This window comes from Cervus elaphus, chromosome 11 (genome assembly GCF_910594005.1).
Source record: "Cervus elaphus chromosome 11, mCerEla1.1, whole genome shotgun sequence".
Lineage (NCBI taxonomy): Eukaryota > Metazoa > Chordata > Mammalia > Artiodactyla > Cervidae > Cervus > Cervus elaphus.
The window spans coordinates 31,890,504-31,905,437 of NC_057825.1; positions in this window are offsets into that span (position 1 = coordinate 31,890,504).

The following is a 14,934-nucleotide window of genomic DNA, read 5'->3' on the forward strand; positions in this document are numbered from 1 at the left end:
GAATATATTTCTATTGTAATGTCAGAGTAGAAAAGCATGGTATTAATTCTGTAAACCGAGAAGGAAATGATTAATTAATTTGATTCTAAAAAGCATAAAACTCTTTCCTGGCAAAAATACAGAAAGTCAGACCATTGAAAACTTGGGAGAAATATTTGCTACAATACAAAAGACAATGTTCCAATTTCCTTAACTGCAAAGAATGCTTGGAACTTAAAAGATAAAGATAAAGAACCCAGTAGAAAGAACAGGCAAAGTGACTCAACAGAAAAGGAGATTCATGTGGGTAACAGATATGTGAAAAGCTCAGCCTAACTCATAATTTTAAAAATACAAATTAAAATAAGTTGCCAATTTTTACCTAACAGAGTGACAAAAATATGGGGAAGCTGGTGAGGGTGAGGCAAAATCGCAGACTGTGGAAAAGGAAATGGGAAGCCATTCCGAGAGGCTCTGGACAACAGCTATCAAGTTTTAATCGCATGTCTCCATTAAGCCAGCAATTCCACTTGTAGGAATTGATTGCAGTGCAGCATTATTTATAAGAGGAAATCGCTGGGAACAACAGGACAGCTGCCTTTGGATACAGCCGCAGGAAAAGAGCTCCAGCATGCACTTGCAAGTGAAAAACACAAGGTGCAGAAGTCCGCACCGTATGTTTTATAAGGTTGCGTACATATACACGTATATACCTCTATGCAATTACAAATACAGACGTACTGAAAAGCATCTGCATGCTTTAAAAAAATCAGAAGTACATAGAAGAAACTGGTTGCCTCTGAGGAGCAGGTCTGGAGGTTGCAGATGAGGGAGAGAGGGTTCTGTCTTGGACATTTTACCTTTTATCCTCCTTTACCATGTGAATTTCTACCATAAGCATCCACATAGGTCAAGACCTAAAACTGGTGAATGCTGCTGTTTATGAATTATACCACAGTAAAGCTGACAGGGCTTCCCTGGTGGCTCAGTGGTAAAGAATCTGCCTGCCAATGCAGGAGAGATGGTATATGGTTCAATTCCTGGGTTGGGAAGATCCCCTGGAGAAGGAAATGGCAACTCAATCCAGTATTCTTGCCTGGGAAATCCCAAGGACAGAGGAGCCTGGTGGGCTACAGTCCATGGGGTTGCAAAGAGTCAGACACAACCTAGCAACTCAGCGAAAACTGATGGAGAAAGTACAACATATTCGAACCACTGAGCGTATGTGCTTTGCAGTTGACCAAGCAATTTCCTACCGCTCACTTTGTGTAACCCCGACGATAGCCCCATTTCACAGATGGAGAGACTGAGGTATCTACCTCTTGCCCAGATTCCACAGTTGCCAACAACCCCGGACCCACACTCAGAGATTGAGGCTCACAGGAGATGGATACAAGGAACACTTTCAGAGGCTGTGGGCTGGTCACGGTTGGGAAAATTCAATGTGCTCCCTCTTCAGTGCCACTTGGTCCCCTTCTCACGTCTGGGAGGACAGAAACAGTGACCACAGAGGCTGTGACTCCTGCCATCTTGTTCTCTGGCCCCTGTAGAGATGCCGGCAATCAGTTTAGTCCAGTGGGGCTTTTTAGGCCAGCCAGGGGAGGAGCTAGGGTACACAGAGTCCTGCCTCCTGCGCACCCCCCCAGTTCACATGAACTGCCTCAGTTTCTTTGTGAAAGGTATTGAGGGTCTCAGTGAGATCCCTACAAAGAAAGGCTTTCTGCCACTCATAGAGTTGCCAGATTTAAATAAAAATACAAGACAGACTATTTGGAACACACATATACTAAATAGGGCATACTAAACAAGAAAAAAATATCTGCTGCTTATCTGAAATTCAAATCCAACTGTTTTTAATCTGGCCATCTTAACTCCCCCTCAAATCGAATTATATTAATAAAACTTTATATTAAATTAAGAATAAAACAAAATGTAATAATAAAACAATATAAAAATAAAGTGAATGATAAAATTATTTTTAATAAAATAAAATAAAATATTAACATTTTAAGTAAAGTATAAAGTAAACAAATTTTTGAATAATAAAACAAATCCATTAAGATAAAATAACATGAAATAATACAGCCCCAGCAGGCGAAGGCTGGCCCCTGGCTCCCAGCAGGCTGTGTGGCTAGTGGCCCCCACACTTGCGCCCATCTGCGCCCCGAGCAGCGGCGGCTCACCCCGGAGGGTGGGGCGGGGCCCAGGCCCTCAGAAAGCTGGAGAAGGGCCGCTGCCCAGGGCTCGCCCTGCTGCGCCTCCTGGGCAGCGATCGCCCCGGAAAAGTGTGGGCCTGTCACCCAGGGCCCTCCCCACCTGGCGCCCCTAGCCAAATCCCAGAGTTCTAGAAAGGAAAGGAGCGCCCAGAAGACCGAGCAAGTGCCCGTTCTGTTTGGGGGGAAGTCGCAGGCCCCGCCTAGCCTCTGCCGCTTTGTCTCGCTGGGGAGGAAGTCTTGGGTTTCACCCCACCCGGATCGGCAAGGTCCCGGGATGCCTGCCAAGATCCCCGTGGGCGGTGACAGCTCCTCTCGCTGAACTTTGCTGCCCCTGCATTCTGCCATTCAAATCCCAGGTGACATTATGTGGGTAGGAACAGGTGGGGCTGTCCTTGGTTCTTTCCTACAAATCTGAATGCTGAAAGGCTCAGCAGAGAATTTTCACTCGCTTGGGAAAAAGCCAGTCTGTAGGTTGGAAAAGGCAATAATAAAGGTATCAAAACATTAATAGAATACAATACAACCACAGAACTCCAGCCTTCCTTAAGCCCAGTACTCCCACTCCCTGGGAATTTAGTCTAATGAAGTAGTTCAAAAGAATTCGAAGTGTTATATGCACAGTAATTTTCATTACTGCATTATTCACAGTGCCTAAAATTTAGAGACAGGGACCCTGGTGGTCCAGGAGTTAGAGGACTCCAAACTTCCGGTGCAGGGGACATCTGTTCCATCCCTGGTCAGGGGACTAAGATTTCACATGCTTCAAGGCGCAGTCAAAAAAGAAAAAAAAAAAAGAAATAAGTTTTAAGATGTAGTAAGAAGAATGGTTAAATAAAGGATTTTATACCTTCACAATGAAATGCTGTGCAGCAAGGAGATGGTTATTGCCAGGGTTGCAGAAATGTTTGCAATATTATCTTATCTTTAACATGAAATGCTGCCTACTCATGGATTTCAGCTTCATACAATTGTTTTTCTTTTAATTGATGATTTATTTGGGTAATTGCAGATTCACATGCAGTTGTAAGAAATAATACAGAGAGCTGCCACTTTTGCAGTCTCCCCCAATGGTAGCGTTTTGCAAAATGGGGATATTGACAGTGATATAATCCACTGACCTCGTTCAGATTTCCCCAGTTTTATTATACTCGTGTGTGTGTGTTCTCTACAATTTCAGCACATCAGAATGTGCTTTTTTAAAGAATGTGTGCATGTATAGGGCCTTCCAGGTGGTGCTCACGGTAAAGAACCCACCTGCCAATTCAGGAGACTTAAGAGACGCAAGTTTGATCCTTGGGTCACGAAGATCCCCTGGAGGAGGGCATAGGAACCCACTCCAGTATTCTTCCCTGGAGAATCCCATGGACAGAGGAGCCTGGCAGCAACAGTCCATAGAGTTGTAAAAAGTTGGACGGGACTGAAGTGACTTAGCACACACTTAGCATGTGTAGAACTACGTGAAGGTGGTGGGATCTGAGAGATTTTCCTTTCACTGTTTCTCTTTCAGTGTTGCTATATTATCAATGAAAAGAGGAGGGGGCCTGAACCAGGGCTGCAGGAGGCTGAGGTGCCTGCCCAGCCAGGCCCGGCCCAGCCCTGTGATCCTGGGCAAGTCAAGGAATGTCCCTGGAGCCTCAGTTGCCAGCAGCCAAGTGGGGCGCAGTCCCCCGGCGCTTGCTCGCTAACAGGGCTGCTGTGGGGTTGTTTTTGCTGGACTCGGGTAATGTCATCCAGGCCCCGAGTGCAGTCAGGCCACCAGCCCAGCCAGAAGATGAGCCCTGGGTCGGGGCGTGGGAGGTGGGCGGCTCCCATGGCCCAGCTGCTACGGAAACAACGAGAGAGCTTGCCACCTGCCATCTTACCACCGGGCAGGCGACGTGCCCAAGAACTTCCAGGACATCTGCAGCCAAAGAGGGCCTGACTCGAGAATCGAGAACCGGGCCATCATCCTCAAAAGCAAACTCCCTTGGAGCAGCCGGAGGAAGATGGGGCCTGATGGGAGAGGAGCTTCTGATACAGCACCCACTGGCCTCCTCCAATGATGCTCCTGAGAAAGTTGCCTGACCGGGGCCTTCTCCCCAGCCGGACCCCCACAGCTCCTCCCAGGAGTCTCCTTCACGGTGTGTACCCTGCACTGCTTGTCCAAAAGGGCTCCCACACCCACTCCACCCTGGAGCATTTCTGAAGGTGTTTCAACCGGAGATGCTTTGTGATTTTAACTCCAGCTCCTGAAACACCTGGTCTGTGACAGCTCCAGGCTCATGGTGCCTCAGGTACATCCTGGTTTTCGCTGTGGTTAGCCTTGCTGTCCCCTCAGCCCAGGATGCCCCACACCCCCAGCCTTCTCCTTCTGTGAACTCCCCCCACCGCCACCCCGATCCTTTAAGGAGGGGTCAGCAAATATTTTCTGTAGAGGACCAGATAAGTATTTCACAATTCGCACGTGGTTTCTGTCACAGCTAGCCACAGAATGAGCAGGGTGGTGATCCCATTACATTTTATTTAGGGACATTTGTTATGAGTTGAATTGTCACCCCCAAAAAGATAAGCTGAAGTCCTAACTCCCCAGTACCTGAGACTATGACCTTCTTAAGAAATAGGGTCTTTGTAGATATCAAATTATGATGAGGTTATTAAGGTGGGCCCTAATCCTATGGTATGACTAGACATCCTTATAAAAAGAGGGACAGGACCTTTTGGTGGTCCAGTGGTTAAGAATCTGGTAGTCCAGTAGTTGAGAATCCACCTTGCAATGCAAGGGACTCGGGTTGGATTCCTGGTTAGGAAACTAAGATCCCGCATGTTGCCAGGCAACTAAGTCTGAACACCACAACTAGAGTGTCCATGTGCCGCAACAGAGAGGCCATGTGCCACAATGAAGACCCAATGCAGCCAAATAAATACATATTTTTTAGAAAAAAAAAGAGAGACATTTGGATACAGGCACACACAGAAAACACCATTTGAAGACAGAGAAAAGATGGCCATGTGAAGATGGAGTGATGCTGTCACAAGCTAAGGATCACCTGGGGCTACCAGAAGCTCAAGGGGCCAGGAAGGATCCTCCTGCAGGCTTGAAAGAGTACCTGGCACTGCCAACACCTTGATTTTGGACTTCTACACCCCCAGAGCTCTGAGACAGTAAGTTTCTATTGTTTTAAACTACCCGGTTTGTGGTACTTTCTTACAGCCGCCCTTGGAAACTCACACAATGCTGAAATTTGAATCTCATGTCATTGAATACTTCTTCTCTAGGTGTCATTGGTCAAGCTAGGACACAGGCAGCCTTGGGATGTGGCATGGATGCAAGTAGGCAGCTGAGAACCTGGGACGAGAGCTCTCTGGCCTTCGCCAGGACCTCTAAGGAGCCGGCCATACTCCATACCCAAACAAAGGCTTCAACATCACAAGAGTTGTTCTCCCTCCCAGCTTATTGGATTAGCAGTGACCTCTACTCCAAGCTGGGCAGTCAGATTCTGTCCCAGAAACCTGGTGTGGAGTGAGAGATGGGGTCAGCCAGGGCTGGTGCCCAAGTGGAAGATTAGGGAGACTGGGACACCGGCCCTTTAGTGGGTCCATGGCAGGGACAAGGGAAGGAAATGGATAAGCAGGAAGGGCCACAGGCCCCAGAGAAGGAGTGCTGTCCGGGTGTCCCACCTTACTCTGCCTCTTGCCTGCTGATTCCAAGCCCCTCTTGATGTTAAGTAGATTAGGGGACTTGAAGCCAAACCTTCATGCAGTAGGCTTACAGGGAAGGCAGAACCGGACCAGCCCAAAGCAGGTCCTCGGAGCACCTCTCTCCATCCGAAGGGGTCCCACCTGCCTTCTCAGGCTGGGATGCCTTACTTCTGCCCAAAGAAGGCATCTGGGGCGACTTGGTTGTTTTTGTTTTTTTAATTTTTATTTGTCCTGAATATTCATTGGCTCCAATCCTTCGGCCACCTGATGCAAAGAACTGACTCATTGGAAAAGACCTTGATGCTGGGAAATATTGAAGGCAGGAGGAGAAGGGGATGACAGAGGATGAGATGGTTGGATGGCATCACCGACTCAATGGACATGAGTTTGAGCACACTCTGGGAGTTGGTGATGGACAGGGAAGCCTGGCGTGCTGCAGTCCAGGGGGTCGCAAAGAGTTGGACACTGAGCGACTGAACTGAACTGGCAGTGCTGGGTCTTCGTTGCTCCTCGGGCTTTTCTCTAGTTCTGGCGAATGGAGGCTACTCTCTAGCTGTGGTGTGTGGGTTTCTCATTGCAGTGGCTTCTCTTGTTGTGGAGCAAGGGCTCTGGGGCACACAGGCTTCAGTAGTTGCAGCCCTTGGGCTCCAGAGCACAGGCTCAATAGTTGTGGCACAAAGGCTTAGTTGCTCTGTGGCATGTGAGATCTTCCTGAATCAGGGATCAAACCTGTGTCTCCTGCACTGGCAGGCAGATTCTTTACCACTGAGCCACCAGGGAAGCCCCTGGAGCAACTTCTGAGAAGTAAGGATCCCCTAGAAAAAAGGGAGGGAGCTGGAATACCAGCAGTTTCACTGGTGGCAGCATAGGTCAAAGACTCATACTATAATGTTAGAGCTCATTGACTGAGTATGCATACACATGCTCTGTTGAACTGTCTGTCTGACTTTCATATCTTAATGCTCACAACAGCCCAGGGAAGGAGGCCATCAGTTATTCCGTGTTACAGATGAGGAAGTGGAGTCTTTGAAGAGGTCAAGCTGATTGTCGCACAGCTAGTAAAGAGCTGGGATTCAAATTCTGGCTAGTATGCCTTTTCTGCTTTTCTGCACTGCCTTCCTACCATTACTAAGATCCATATTTTTAGATTCAATTCCTCAAGCTGCTGTGGCCTTGGAAATGTGAACCAATCAGTTGCAGGATAGGGGTGTCCCCGTTTCTATTCTACTTTTTCCAAAAGCTGGGCAGTCTCTCCGTGGTCTGAAGACAACCACCCACAAATATTTTTAATGAACCTCTCTTGCAGTCCCATCTCCCTGAGCAGACGGTGTGTTCTGTAACATAGGCCCTCTGCCTTCTTCATCCTTGAAACCATATGTGATGGCATCTGGTTGCTACAGTTTGGGTTTGACCAGCCCCTTTCAACTCCATGCCCTTCTGGATGCAGGGGCTGCCTCCCCTCCCCCATATCACTCTGACCTGGCCAATCAGGGTACCCAGCTTCCTTGGACAAAGTGACTGGACCCAGTAATGAGTTGGTACAGGATTAAGCAGGACCAATCAGAATACTTCCCTAAGCTAGATATAGGGCTATCTGGAGCGCTCCACTGGGGCCGTCAGCTGAGAGCATGTAAATACAGTGCTCTCATTGGCCTTCTTCCCCCCATATAGAATCAGCCCATTTATAGAAGGAGGCCAGCAGGAGCCAAAACAAAAGACAGAAGTGGAGCGAGATCAAGAGATAAGGAAAGAGCAAGAAAGAGAGAGAGAGAGAACCAGTACTTGAAGCCAGGTCCTGAGATCTGTTCAATTCTGTGAATCAACCCTGCATCCTTCCTAACTGAAAGGGTCTGTTTCCTTTTTGTTAAACATATGGTTCTGTAAATATGTCACCAGGATGAAGACAGTGTGATTCATCTAGTGGAGTTCAAGGGGTAGAGGATGAGCTGATCAGAAAGTTTCTGTCATGGTGACAGCTGGCCACATCTTCCTGCTGGAAATAAGGACAGCCCCTGTAGCACCACCCCACGGTCCCATCTGTCCATTCTCTGCCCTTCGGACCAGACAGCACCTCCTACACAGCCAGACCCAGAGATCTGGAACACCTATTAGACCTTCCCAGTGTGGGCTCCAGCTATACAGAAAACTGGGTGGCAGTTCTTGGGGCCCTGCCTCTCTCATAGACTCCATATCCATCCATGCATTTCCCTCCACTCCCAACCCTTCACAACTATTCCAAGCTCTGCCAAGCCTCCTTCCATCAATCAGGCAGGACTCTGTGTTCCTTCTTGTGACCGAGTCCACCCTATGGCCATTGGCCATTCCTGACCCCTTGAGTGGGCCTCCCTCCCTGCCCAGGCCATCCTTTAAGTTCCTGGACATTCTCACTTCCACGTCCCTCCGTCAGGGTTGCCTCCTCCCCTAGGTTCACCCACAGGCTTGACACCTCCTCTTTCCTCTTTTCTCCTTTTTCACAGGGCCTAAGAGGCCTTTCCAGAAATTCAGATGAGAGAGGCCTAGCCAGTCCAGGAAGTGCTAATCTCAGGCTCCCTGCCCCAAAAGACTCGTTCACGCAGCACTGGATGGGGGCCTGCTGTGCACAGCCCAGTCCCATGAGGGTGGGTAAGACCTCCTGAAGGTGGAGAGTGCCAGCTGCCTCAGTGGAAAACCTCTCTTCACAAATGGCACACACGTCGTGGTCCATCTTTATTTAAAAGACAAATATGTATATATTCACACATACATTTCGAATTCGAGACTTGTTTAGACTTTGTGCACGTAGATTTATACATAGACACAAACATTTACATATGTATATATAATGGAATATACACTATATATAAATAAAAGTCTAGAAGTAAATATACTAAAATGTCAATAATGTGGGAGTCTTAAAAATAAAAACTTTATTGAGGTATAATTTACACACAATAAACTGCAGTGTATTTAAGAGCACAGTTAAATGAGTTTTGACAAAAATATACACCCATGTAGCTACCACATAATATTTTCTCCTTTGTGCCTTTTTAAAATTTCTAATGTTTTTAATTCAGTGGCCAAGTATGACTTAAGTAATTGGATAAAAACATTTCCAGAGAGGAAGAGAGAGAGGGGGAGAGAGGCCCCGGGTCTCTGGCCCTGTGTTCTAGCGGAAGCCAGCCATGAGATGGGACAGGTTGACCGGGCTTTCAAGGACTCCCCACAGCCACTCTTGGAGGACCTACTTAAAGCAGAACATGAACCCATTTTGGGGGTGAATAAGCCACAGTTCAGAGAGGTTGGTGACACTGTCCTCTAAGTGGTGGGTCAGAACTGATAAGGGATGGTCTTGAACCTCTCTCCATATGCTTCACTCAACTAGTTGTGGGGAGCCCGACTGGACCTTCTCCAGGCTCATTCAGGGGTCCCTGCCTCCTCAGAGCAGCAGGGAATGAGACCAGTGGCCTGTCCAGACACGGCAGCCTCAAAGCCCAGCCCTCAAGGACAACAGCCCATCCCCCTGTATTAGTTACCAATGTGGTTTGGGTGGGACGTGGTGAAAGCTGACCCTTATCAGGAGACCTGCTCCTCTGGGAACCTAGCGATACCTCATCCTCACTCAAAAAGGGTGAGCATCTGCCAGTGGGACCCACCTCCTGCCCTGGTCCCCAGCAGGTAGACAGGGAGAGCGGTACCCCCTAGGCCCCTGCTCCCTCCCCCATGAACAGGGTCTTCTCCACTTCCAGAGAGAGGTCCCACCGTAGCTGAGGCCCCTTGGGCTGCACACCCAGGAGTCATCAAGGCCCCCTGGAAACCCAAGTCTTGAGGACTAATATGGGGAATGCATGCATACTAAGTTGCTCAGTTGTGTCCAACTCTTTGCAACCCCATGAACTGTAGTCCACCACGCTGACCATGGGGATTCTCCAGGCAAGAACACTAGAGCGGGTTACCATGTCCTTCTCCAGGGGATCTTTCCAACCCAGGAATCAAATCCACATCTCTTTAGTCTCCTGCATTGGCTGGTGGGTTCTTTACCACTAGCACCACCTGGGAAGCCTGTATGCACAGAGTAGAAGCTATAAAATAGGAAATCTTTCACCGAGGTCCCCCTATGCCCAGGCTTCCAACTCTTGCATTTCCCTCATTCCAAAGAGACAACCCCTTAGGGTGGTGGGTGCAGAAGGAGCCAGGACTAAGTAGAGAAGGGTGAGGGGCTGCACACCCAGACCCTTGAAGAGGAAGCAGGGAGTTGCCACAAAGACCCTAGGGGACAAGTCCAACATACGAGAGGCTAAGTGGGGACAGGTAATACCTCAGGCAGCAACCTGCAGCCTGGAAGCATGCAGACAGTTTGTGAAATTCAGACACTGCCACTGTGTGCCCAGTGATCATGACCGAATACGTATCCCATGTGTAAAATGGGATAATAATACCTGGCACAGAGGTTGTGAAGATGTTAACACAGAATGATTTCTGGTACATACTAAGCACTCATTACATGTTAGTAATAACAATGATTATAATAACTAGAAAGAGATTATGTGCCAGACCTGGTGTGGGCCGCGGGGAAGGCCCTGCTCTTGCAGGAAAGATAGTTAATCAACAGGTAAGCCAAAATGATGAGTCAGAATTTCAGAGTGATAGCTACAAAGATAAGGAATAAAATAGGAAGGAGTAGAAACAAGACTTCTTGAAATAGGAGAGTGGTCAGGGAGTGTCTCTCTGCCCCGAGACCTAAATGAGGGGAAACAGGCAGAGGAGGGAGATGAATAAGCTTTCCAGGTAGAGGGCGCAGCTTGTACAAAAACCCTGTGACCGGAAAGAGGTTGGTGTGTTTATAGGGAAGAAGACCAGCGCTGCTTGGGTGTCCTCTGAGGCTGGTGGAACTTTGGAGTCTGAGGTGAAGTTTATTCTTGTTGCCGTATGTGCTGTGCTGTTTAGTCACTTGGTCGTGTCTGACCTTTGCGACCCCATGGACTGTAGCCCGCCAGGCGCCTCTGTCCATGGGATTTCCCAGGCAAGAATACTGGAGTGGATTGGCATTTCCTTCTCCAGGGGATCTTCCAAACCCAGGTCTCCCACATTGCAGGCAGATGCTTTACCATCTGAGCCACCAGGCACAGAACTGATGGGGCTTTTTTGAGGGTTTGATTTTTAATGAGATTATTCTGTGTACTGAATGGGCTAGAAGGGACAGGAAGACAAAAAATGGGGCAAGAGACCAGTTAGGGGACAGATGATCGGGACTTGGGCTAAAGCAGCAGAAGCAGGGTGGGCAAGGATGGCTGAATGAAGGATACATTTAGAGGTGAGGACTGTTAGAACAAACTGGTGAACCAGATATAGGAAGTGACAGAAAGGGAGGAATTAAGGATGAGCCCCAGGGTTTAGATGCCAGTGAAGGGGCTTCCCAGGTAGCTACATACTATCAGGTATTTCACTCTGTAGGGTGATAGGAAGGCTTCCCTGGTGGCTCAGTGGTAAAGAACCTGCCTGCCAATGCAGGAGACTCTGGTTTGATCCCTGGGTTAGGAGGATTCCCTGGAGGAGGAAGTGGCAACCCAATCCAGTATTCTTGCCTGGAAAATTCCATGGAGAGAGGAGCCCGGCAGGCTACTGTCCATGGGGGCCACAAAGAGTTAGACACAACTGAGTGACTTAGCATACACTCACAAGCGCCAGTTACTGAGGCATAGACTAGGAGCCGGTTGAGAGGAGACCAAGAATTAGGGTTTTCAGGTCACATTTAAGGTGCCTGTGTAACCTCCAAGTGTGGGGGCCAGCTGGATGTATGATCACAGCTGGATATATGAACCTGGGCCTCCAAGGGAAGCTGGGGTGGAGGAGGATGTGGGAGTCCCAGACCCTCCCACACACTGAGGACAGGAAGAGGAAGGGACCCAGGGGCATAGGAAGATGCAGGGTGTGATGTCAGCAACTCAGGGAGGAGGGGAGTCCCCTGGTCCAGCTCTTGAGAGGTCATGGGAGGGGGGTGATGGCCCTGCTGGGGGAGGAGGGAGGGGAACAGGAAGTGAGCAAGCAGAGCTGGTGAGGGCTGGGAGTGCCTTCAAGTTTCATCGCTGTAAAGCGGAGCAGAGAAACAGGGTATCTGAGTGGGGATCAGCACAGCCCCCTCTAGAGACAGGCGAGAGGTGTGGGTTGGGGGAGGAAGGACAGGGAGGTAACGGGAAGTCCTCACACTGGGCCAGGCAGGACCTCGGTGATGGAGTAAGCTCATGTCGCTGTTACCCAAGCCAAGTCAGGGCCAGACAAGGGATGGACGCCTTGGGAGAGGTGGGGTATATTTCTCTATGCTGGCATTTTTCCTGCCTCCAGTGAAGCAGCGGGGAGGGGGCTGCAGGGTTTGTGACCCATCAGGGCCTCAGGGCCAAAGGCTCCGAGTCTCCTCCCTTTTCACAAGGGTACCACCAGAGGCCATATGCTTGACCACACATCAAAACCCAAGTTTCCAGTGAGAAGACCCAGGCCCAAGAAGGGTGGCTGACCTGCCCGAGGCCACACAGGATCCAGACAAGCGCGTTCTAAATGACGGTCTTTCTTCTGATACAGTTCAGTGCACCTGGAACTTAGGGGTTGAACAGGGAGAGCTTGGCAGGGCTGCTCTTTGACATTTGAACCCACCTCTGGAAATTGCAGTTTGAGTTGTTCACCTTCAGAGGCTGTCGTCCCCAAGCCTCCAGCCTTCCAGCCCGGCCGCAGCCCCTCCTCGGATCCCAGCTGAGGGGAGGGAAAGGTAGCGCTGAGGTGAGTGGGCCATGGCCTTTTAAAGTGTGAAAAGTGTAAGTCACTCAGTCATGTCTGACTCTTTGCCACCCCATGATCTCTCCATGGAATTCTCTGGGCAAGAATACTAGAGTGGGTTGCCATTCCCTTCTCCAGAGGATCTTCCTGACCCAGGGATGGAACCAGGGTCTCCCTGCACTGCAGGCACATTCTTTAACATCTGAGCTACCGGGAAAGCCCATTTTAAAGTGTGTAGGAACTAAAGAGAAAGGGAGCTTTGGGGTGAGACCAGGGTACTGTCCAAAGGGAGCCTCATCCTCCTTGGACGTGACTTCCTTGTGCCCCCACCTCTAACATACACTTTCTCCCCCCCACTGCAGCCTCACCCCCAAAACCGGCACCCCCAGGAGTGACACCCACTGCCCACACCTGCCCCTCTGGCCCTGCTATGTATGACTTTGGCTTCCCCACCAGCCAGCCCCCAGCCAGCCTCTTCTCTCCTCCCTCTTCTAATTCCACTCCAGACCCAAATTAACCTTGTTGCACCCAGGGAAGGATCTCTTCAACCAACAAGCCTGGACCTGGTGGTATATGGCACCTCCTCCCTAACCAGGGCAGCCTGCCCTCCCCCGAGCAGTCAATCCCCATTTACCTTGATTCCTGCCCAGCCCTGACCTTTTCCTATCTCTCCCAACCCCTGTATCATCAAATAACATCTTATTTAAATCCAGGAACTTCACAGGATGGTTTCTAGTAATGAAATGGCCCCAGCAGCTCCCTCCCATAAGCTCTGGCCAGACCTCCCACCCCCCAGCTCAGATGACACTGGGGTGCTCAGCCTTGGCTTTCAGAGCAGGAAGGCACCAAAAACACCCTCCCATTTCTCCTTAGCTTTGGAGCTAGACTCTCGGTGTGAATTCCACCCTCTACCAGGCTTCCTCCAGGTCCACATTCCAGATGAGCTCACTTTCAAAATTTAGTGACCAAATAGTATTGCTTCCATCTCTGGCTTGTAGCTGTAGATCTCCAGCTTCTCTCTCACACAGAGTCTTGAGTCTTTCTCACTGAGATGAACACATTTCAAAGTTTGTATGACAAAAGACTACATTTGTTTCTTTCTGAACTCAGAGTCTCAGAGCTGAGGATTGGGCGGAAATCAGGCAAATGTGTCAGGATCCAACCACCATGTTCATCTACTTTGCCCCAGTAAGTTTCATTCCTGGGAATGTATCTTAAAAGAAAAAAATACAGAATATAGGGGGGGAAAGCCAACATATAAAGATATTTATTGCAGCTCTATTTATATCTAAAATAAAATGCATATATATATATATATATATATATATATATAGAAACAAACATCCAACAAGAAAATGCCATGCAGCCATTTTTTAAAAAAGAATTCTACATCAACACTGAAAAATATGAGAAAAAAGTAGAAGTTAAATACACATTTACAATTTTGTAAAGAAAATAAAAAGTGCCCATGGGAGTTGGGGGGGGGGGGCTGTTATTTTCTTTTTCTCAAAATTTCCCCTTATAATTTCTTTCAAAGCTGCCAGCAAAGTGGTGCCGTCCTAAACCTCCCCCAACATCTAATGTAGGAAAGAAACCTTGAATAACCCTCCTTTAAGAAAAGAAACCGTTGACTGGATCTGCTTGGTGCTTAGGATGGAAGTGCAGCATGAAATGGGGGTCTTAAGGAAATGTGATGGGAAAAGTCCAATTCTTCTGTGTGTTCCGATCAGTTTCTTAGATGGGAGGACAGGGAACTAGTGACCATCAGGCAAAGAATCATGAGGACAAAGGGGATGTCGTGTGTGGACAGGCTCTTCCAACCACAAGGCACTGTCTGCTAGCCAGATAGGGCCGAGGAGGGGCGGGTCAGCCAGAACCCAGACTTGTCTCAGGGAAGCCCAGCATGAGCCCCAGTGGCCGTTCAGCACCCCTTGATCAACCAGGGTTTCGCTGTACTCAGGGCAGCCCTGTACTGCCGGCCAGGAGTGAAACAGGGTCTCCCTATGCTGAGCTGAAACAGGCTCACCTCTGCCTGCAGGCCCCTCTTCCCCCCGCCACATGGAATGACCCAGAACCACCCCACCCCCTGGGCTCGCCCTGTCACTGTCCGCACTCATCCCTCAATTCTCCCTTTTTCAGGCCAAATGCCTGTGTCTCGCAGGGTCCATTGCCCAGTCCGGACTGTCCACCACACCGCTGCTCTCTTCTGGATGCCCCTGTGTTTTGGGGAAAAAAAAAACCCCAGAGAGAGGGGAACAGTGCCCATGACCAAAGCCCTGTGACCCCTCTGATGATCATCTTCCCCGCTCAGCCTTGG